The sequence below is a fragment of the Salvelinus sp. IW2-2015 genome, unplaced genomic scaffold (genome assembly GCF_002910315.2).
Source record: "Salvelinus sp. IW2-2015 unplaced genomic scaffold, ASM291031v2 Un_scaffold8007, whole genome shotgun sequence".
Taxonomy (NCBI): domain Eukaryota; kingdom Metazoa; phylum Chordata; class Actinopteri; order Salmoniformes; family Salmonidae; genus Salvelinus; species Salvelinus sp. IW2-2015.
In genome coordinates this window covers 1-9,021 of record NW_019949267.1, presented here as the reverse complement: position 1 = coordinate 9,021, position 9,021 = coordinate 1, and the positions used below count along the sequence as shown (strand labels likewise).

Genomic DNA, 9,021 nt, shown 5'->3' with positions numbered 1-9,021 from the left:
AATTCTCTGAGAGTCCTTACAAAATTAGTTTCCTTTATAGAAAAGATACACCCCTCTCAACTTACATGACGAATAACAGATCTTAGGAACATTACAAAGAACCTTTTACTTGAAAGAGGAGTATCCCATAGCTAGATAGCATTAGCTATAAATTATCGTTCAGTTTGGTCTCCTAAGACGAGGTTCCAATCTCGTGCTTGGTACCAAAACATTACCTCATCCAATGGCATATATCAATTGTCAATTCTAGATACTCCCATCTCAAATACACCCCCTCCTGGACAAGCTCAGAAAAGACAGTGAGCCTCTAAGGTCACATACTAGATCAAGATAAGGGCAACCTCAGAGGGGACATACAATAGTTACAGATACATTTCCAAGCCTCCTCCTCCCCTTCTGATATTCTTCATAGCATCACATGGTTTAACAGATACATTGACATATGAAGACAAGCCTGACCTCTCCCCTCTCTGGGCCCCAAGTGACTAAGCCCTAGCTGAGAAGGGATAACTGCAACTGCCAACCCTATAGTACAAAAAGAGACATTCTAACTGACAAGTATCCCACATAAGCATATTATGAAAGTAAATAAAACATCTTATTTATCTATGTTACCTAACAAATTCTGATTCAGCCACGACAGAGATTGAAAACTGACGATATTAATTGAGTGTTTATTGGCAGACATTTATGAACATGAGAACATGGAAAAACTGACAATCCAAAATGGATGCACATAAACCACACAACATGATTCAAGTAACAACATGATTTTAGTCTATTCATCATTATACAGCACAGCTCTGTCCCAAATAGAACCCTATTCCCTATGTAGTGCACTACTTTTAACCAGAGCCCTATGTAGCACCCTATTCCCTATGTAGTGCACTCCTTTTAAGCAGAGCCCTATGTAGCACACTATATAGGGAATAGGGTGCCATTTGGGACACACAGCCCAATGTTTTTGGTCTGTTTAATGCAGTCTGTATATCCCTGATGGTTCAGTAAGCTGTATCACCACTGGCCTGGTAGTGCGGTGCTGTAGTGGGGGGGTGTTTCACGTACATTCATTGGAGAACCAGTTCATAACGTGCTCCTGGTTCTCTGCCACCCATTTGATGTTGGCCGTAGTCTTCTCAATAGCCTGCTCCAGAGCCAGCGTCCCCGAGCCAAACCCCACACGGGCATTGTCCTCTTTAAACTGCTTCAGCTGCAATTATAGAAACATGGTAGAAATCACAATACTGACTCAACAACAATGTAGTTTCTAACTGACTCAAAATGTAGATTCTAACTAACTCAACAATGTTGTAGATTCTTCTAATAACTCAACAATGTTGTAGATTCTAACTAACTCAACAATGTTGTAGATTCTAACTAACTCAACAATGTTGTAGATTCTAACTAACTCAACAATGTTGTAGATTCTAACTGACTGAACAATGTAGTAGATTCTAACTAACTCAACAATGTAGATTCTAACTGACTCAACAATGTTGTAGATTCTAACTAACTCAACAATGTTGTAGATTCTAACTAACTCAACAATGTTGTAGATTCTAACTGACTCAACATGTTGTAGATTCTAACTAACTCAACAATGTAGATTCTAACTAACTCAACAATTTTGTAGATTCTAACTGACTCAACAATGTTGTAGATTCTAACTGACTGAACAATGTTGTAGATTCTAACTGACTCAACAATGTTGTAGATTCTAACTGACTCAACAATGTTGTAGATTCTAACTAACTCAACAATGTTGTAGATTCTAACTAACTCAACAATGTTGTAGATTCTAACTGACTCAACAATGTTGTAGATTCTAACTGACTCAACAATGTTGTAGATTCTAACTAACTCAACAATGTTGTAGATTCTAACTAACTCAACAATGCTGTAGATTCTAACTAACTCAACAATGTTGTAGATTCTAACTAACTCAACAATGTTGTAGAGTCTAACTGACTCAACAATGTTGTAGATTCTAACTGACTCAACAATGTTGTAGATTCTAACTAACTCAACAATGTTTTAGATTCTAACTAACTCAACAATGTTGTAGAGTCTAACTGACTCAACAATGTTGTAGATTCTAACTAACTCAACAATGTTGTAGATTCTAACTGACTCAACAATGTTGTAGATTTACTGACTCAACATGTTAGATTCTAACTAACTCAATGTTGTAGATTCTAACTGACTCAACAATGTTGTAGATTCTAACTGACTCAACAATGTTGTAGATTCTAACTGACTCAACAATGTAGATTCTAACTGACTCAACAATGTTGTAGATTCTAACTGACTCAACAATGTTGTAGATTCTAATGACTCAACAATGTTGTAGATTCTAACTAACTCAACAATGTTGTAGATTCTAACTAACTCAACAATGTTGTAGATTCTAACTAACTCAACATGTTGTAGATTCTAATGACTCAACAATGTTGTAGATTCTAACTAACTCAACAATGTTGTAGATTCTAACTGACTCAAACAATGTTGTAGATTCTAACTGACTCAACAATGTAGATTCTAACTAACTCAACAAGTTGTAGATTCTAAATGACTCAACAATGTTGTAGATTCTAACTAACTCAACAATGTTGTAGATTCTAACTGACTCAACATGTAGATTCTAACTAACTCAACAATGTTGTAGATTCTAAATGACTCAACAATGTTGTAGATTCTAACTAACTCAAACAATGTTGTAGATTCTAACTGACTCAACAATGTGTAGATTCTAACACTAACAATGTTGTAGATTCTAACTAACTCAACAATGTTGTAGATTCTAACTAACTCAAACAATGTTGTAGATTCTAACTGACTCAACAATGTTGTAGATTCTAACTAACTCAACAATGTTGTAGATTCTAACTGACTCAACAATGTTGTAGATTCTAACTGACTCAACAATGTGTAGATTCTAACTAACTCAACAATGTTGTAGATTCTAATTCAACAATGTTGTAGATTCTAACTGACTCAACAATGTTGTAGATTCTAACTGACTCAACAATGTTGTAGATTCTAACTAACTCAACAATGTTGTAGATTCTAACTGACTCAACAATGTTGTAGATTCTAATGACTCAACAATGTTGTAGATTCTAACTGACTCAACAATGTTGTAGATTCTAACTGACTCAACAATGTTGTAGATTCTAACTGACTCAACAATGTTGTAGATTCTAACTGACTCAACAAGTTGTAGATTCTACTGACTCAACAATGTTGTAGATTCTAACTGACTCAACAATGTTGTAGATTCTAACTGACTCAACAATGTTGTAGATTCTAACTGACTCAACAATGTTGTAGATTCTAACTACTCAACAATGTTGTAGATTCTAATTCAACAATGTTGTAGATTCTAACTAACTCAACAATGTTGTAGATTCTAACTGACTCAACAATGTTGTAGATTCTAACTAACTCAACAATGTTGTAGATTCTAACTGACTCAACAATGTTGTAGATTCTAACTGACTCAACAATGTTGTAGATTCTAACTAACTCAACAATGTTGTATATTCTAATTCACAATGTTGTAGATTCTAACTGACTCAACAATGTTGTGATTTAACTGACTCAACTTTGTGATCTACTGACTCAAACATGTTGTAGATTTAACTGACTCAACAATGTTGTAGATTCTAACTGACTCAACCATGTTGTAGATTCTAACTGACTCAACAATGTTGTAGATTCTAACTGACTCAACAATGTTGTAGATTCTAACTAAACAATGTTGTAGATTCTAACTGACTCAACAATGTTTGTAGATTCTAACTGACTCAACAATGTTGTAGATTCTAACTGACTCAACAATGTAGTTTCTAACTTGACTCAACAATGTAGTTTCTAACTGACTCAACATGTTGTAGATTCTAACTAACTCAACAATGTTGTAGATTCTAACTAACTCAACAATGTTGTAGATTCTAACTAACTCAACAATGTTGTAGATTCTAACTAACTCAACAATGTTGTAGATTCTAACTGACTCAACAATGTTGTAGATTCTAACTAACTCACACAATGTTGTAGATTCTAACTGACTCAACAATGTTGTAGATTCTAACTAACTCAACAATGTTGTAGATCTAACTGAACTCAACAATGTTGTGATTCTAACTACTCAACAATGTTGTAGATTCTAACTAACTCAACAATGTTGTAGATTCTAACTGACTCAACAATGTTGTAGATTCTAACTGACTCAACAATGTTGTAGATTCTAACTAACTCAACAATGTTGTAGATTCTAATTCAACAATGTTGTAGATTCTAACTGACTCAACAATGTTGTAGATTCTAACTGACTCAACAATGTTGTGGATTCTAACTAACTCAACAATGTTGTAGATTCTAACGTAACTCAACAATGTTGTAGATTCTAACTGACCAACAATGTGTAGATTCTAACTGACTCAACAATGTTGTAGATTCTAACTAACTCAACAATGTTGTAGATTCTAATCAACAATGTTGTAGATTCTAACTGACTCAACAATGTTGTAGATTCTAACTGACTCAACAATGTTGTAGATCTAACTGACTCAACATGTGTAGATTCTAACTGACTCAACAATGTGTAGATTCTAACTGACTCAACAATGTTGTAGATTCTAACTGACTCAACAATGTTGTAGATTCTAACTGACTCAACAATGTTGTAGATTCTAACTGACTCAACAATGTTGTAGATTCTAACTGACTCAAAATGTTGTAGATTCTAACTGACTCAACAATGTTGTAGATTCTAACTGACTCAACAATGTTGTAGATTCTAACTAACTCAACAATGTTGTAGATTCTAACTAACTCAACAATGTTGTAGATTCTAACTAATTTGAGACGGAGGAAAACAAGCTCTGGTTCCTTGAAACTGTATCTGTAACCCCCCCAACAAACAGACCAACCTTCATAACCTTAGTCTAATTTATACCTATGAAACTGAACCCCCAGCCCTTCATACTGTACTAATTTACCTATGAACTGTAACCCCCCAACAAACGACAACCATTCATACCTCTAGTCTAATTTATACCTTATGAAACTGTAACCCCCCCAACAAACAGACCAACCATTCATAACCTCTAGTCTATTTATACCTTATGAACTGTAACCCCCCAACAACAGACAACCATTCATATACCTTAGTCTAATTTATACTTATGAAACTGTAACCCCCCCAACAAACAGACAACCATTCATAACTCTAGTAATATTTATCCTTAATGAAATGTAACCCCCCCAACAAACAGACAAACCATTCATATACCTCTAGTCTAATTATACCTTATAAACTGTAACCCCCCCAACAAACAGACCAACCATTCATATACCTCTAGTCTAATTTATACCTTAATGAAACTGTAACCCCCCAACAAACGACCAACCATTCATATACTCTAGTCTAATTTATACCTTATGAAACTGTAACCCCCCCCAACAAACAGACCAACCATTCATATACCTCTAGTCTAATTTACCTTATGAAACTGTACCCCCCACAAACAGACCAACCTCATATACCTCTAGTCTAATTTATACCTTATGAAACTGTAACCCCCCCCAACAAACAGACCAACCATTCATATACCTCTAGTCTAATTTATACCTTATGAAACTTAACCCCCCCAACAAACAGACCAACCATTCATATACCTTCTAGTCTAATTTATAACCTTATGAAACTGTAACCCCCCCAACAAACAGACCAACCATTCATATACCTTAGTCTAATTTATACCTTATGAAACTGTAACCCCCCCAACAACAGACCAACCATTCATATACCTCTAGTCTAATTTATACCTTATGAAACTGTAACCCCCCCAACAAACAGACCAACCATTCATATACCTGTAGTCTAATTTATACCTTATGAAACTGTAACCCCCCAACAAACAGACCAACCATTCATATACCTGTAGTCTAATTATACCTTATGAAACTGTAACCCCCCCAACAACAGATCCAGTCATACCTTAGTCTAATAACTTATGAAACACTGTACCCCAAAAACAGACCAACCATTCATACACCTCTAGTCTAATTTATACCTTATGAAACTGTAACCCCCCAACAAACAGACCAACCATTCATAACCTCTAGTCTAATTTATACCTTATGAAACTGTAACCCCCCCCAACAAACAGACCAAACCATTCATATACCTGTAGTCTCCATTTATACCTTATGAAAACTGTAACCCCCCCAACAAACAGACAACCATTCATATACCTGTAAGTCTAATGTATAACCTTATGAAACTGTAACCCCCCCCAACAAACAGCTCAAGACCACAGTACCAACCATGCCTTCAGCTCTAAGGCCACAAGTACCAACCTGCTTCAGCTCAAGGCTCACAGTACCAACCTGCTTCAGCTCAAAGGCCACAGTACCAACCTGCTTCAGGCTCAGACCACAGTACCAACCTGCTTCAGCTCAAGACCACAGTCCAACTCTCAGCTCAACCAATACACTGCTTCAGCACAAGCACAGTACCAACCGCTTCAGCTCAGGCCAGTACACTCTGCTTCAAGTCAAGGCCAAGTCCCAACCTGCTTCAGCTCAAGACCACAGTACCAACCTGCTTCAGCTCAAGGCCACAGTACCACCTGCTTAGCTTCAAGGCAAGTACACCTGCTTCAGCTCAAGACCACAGTACCAACCTGCTTCAGCTCAAACTCAGTAGAGAATCTTCTGGCACACCGTTGATGAGGTTAGAGAATGAGAAGGAATCCACCACCATACCTACCAGGTAGAGAGATACAGAGATATTATCATCATTATTAGGGAATAAAACGTTGGTTTCTCTGATACATATTCAGCGGTTACATGATGTCAATCCGCCCATCTAGACTGTAAATATGTCATTACAAATAACCCTGATGACTTACTCTGTAATAGATGTAGTTCCACCTAAACCTGATGACTTACTCTGTATAGATGTAGTTCCACCTAGACTTACTCTGTATAGATGTAGTTTCCACTAAACTTCTCTGTATAGATGTAGTTCCACCTAGACTTACTCTGTATAGGATGTAGTTCCACCTAGACTTACTCTGTATAGATGTAGTTCCACCTAGCCCTGATGACTTACTCTGTTTAGATGTAGTTCCACTAGCCCTGATGACTTACTCTGTATAGATGTAGTTTCACCTAGACTTACTCTGTATAGATGTAGTTCCACCTAGCCTGAGACTTACTCTGTATAGATGTAGTTCCACTCTAGACTTACTCACTGTATAGATGTAGTTCCACCTAGCCCTGATGACTTACTCTGTATAGATGTGTAGTTCACCTAGACTTACTCTGTATGAGATGTAGTTCCCTCCTGATGACTTACTCTGTATAGATGTAGTTCTCACCGTAGACTTACCTGTATAGATGTAGTTCCACCTACCTATGACTTACTCTGTATAGAATGTAGTTCCACCTAGACTTACTCTGTATAGATGTAGTTCCAGCCTAGACTTACTCTGTATAGATGTAGTTCCACTAGCCTGATTATTACTCTGTATATATGTAGTTCCACCTAGACTTACTCTGTATAGATGTAAGTTCCATCTAGACTACTCTGTATAGATATAGTTCCACCTAGATTACTCTGTAATAGATGTAGTTCCACCTAGAGCTTACTCTGTATAGATGTAGTTCCACCTAAGAACTTACTCTGTATAGATGTAGTTCCCACCTGAGACTTTACTCTGTATAGATGTAGTTCCACCTAGCCTAGCTCTCGGTATAGAATTGGGATTCCACTGCCTAACTTCTCTGTATAAGATGTAGTTCCACCCTAGACTTACTCTGTATAGATGTAGTTCCACCTAGCCCTGATTACTTACTCTGTATAGATGTAGTTCCACCTAGACTTACTCTGTATAGATGTAGTTCCATCTAGAACTTACTCTGTATAGATATAGTTCCACTAGACTTACTCTGTATAGATGTAGTTCCACCTAGACTACTCTCTGTATAGACTGTAGTTCCACGCTAGCCCTGATGAACTTACCTGATATAGATTGGTCTTTTCCACCTAGACTTACTGCTGGTATATAGATGTAGTGTCCATCACCTAGACTTTACTCTTGATAGTGTAGTTTCCACCTTAGCCACGTCATTACTTGTATAGATGATTTCTCCTACACTTATCTCTGTTTAGTAGTACTAGTATCGTTATGAATCTCAGTTCCATCTCAGCTCATGACTTACTCTGTATAGATGTAGTTCCCACTAGAACTTACTCTGTATAGATGTAAGTTCCACCTAGACTTACTTAAGAGTTTCCACTAGACTCCGTATAGGATTGTAGTTCCACCTACTAGATTACTCTGTATAGATGTAGTTTCCACCTAGCCTTAACTCTGTATAGATGTAGTTCCACCTAGCCCTGATGACTACTCTGTATTAGATGTAGTTCCACCTTAGCACCTGATGACTTCCTCTGTTATAGATGGTAGTTTCCACCTAGACTTACCTGTATAGATGTAGTTCACCTAGCCCTGATTACTTACTCTGTATAGATGTAGTTCCACCTGACTTACTCTGTATAGATGGTAGTTTCCAATCTAGACTTAACTCTGTATAGATATAGTTTTCCACCTAGACTTACTCCTGTATAGATGTAGTTCCACCTACCGACTTACTCTTGTATAGAGTGTAGTTCCACCTAGCCCTGATGACTTACTCTGTATAGATGTAGTCCACCTAGACTTACCTGTATAGATGGTAGTTCCACCTAGCCCTGATGACTTACTCTGTATAGGATGTAGTTTCACCTAACTTACCTTGTATAGATGTAGTTCCACCTAGCCGCTGGATGACTTACTCGTATAGATGTATAGTTCCACCTAGACCTTACTCTGTTAGATGTAGTTCAACCCTACCCTGATGACCTTACTCTGTATAGATGTCAGTTTCAACCTAGACGTTACTCTGTATAGATGTAGTTCCACCTAGACTTAAACTCTGTATAGATGTAGTTCACTCCAGTGATGA

At 37.0% G+C, this 9,021-nt stretch overlaps 1 long non-coding RNA gene across 1 annotated transcript; it reads right to left on the bottom strand.

Moving 5' to 3' along the window:
- Window positions 1–654: 654 nt before the first annotated feature.
- Window positions 655–6,774, bottom strand: LOC139027187 (uncharacterized). The gene is made up of 2 exons (XR_011479248.1): window positions 6,693–6,774; window positions 655–1,210 (listed from the first exon to the last, which is right to left on the bottom strand). It is a non-coding gene; the product is annotated as an uncharacterized lncRNA (long non-coding RNA).
- Window positions 6,775–9,021: the final 2,247 nt, after the last annotated feature.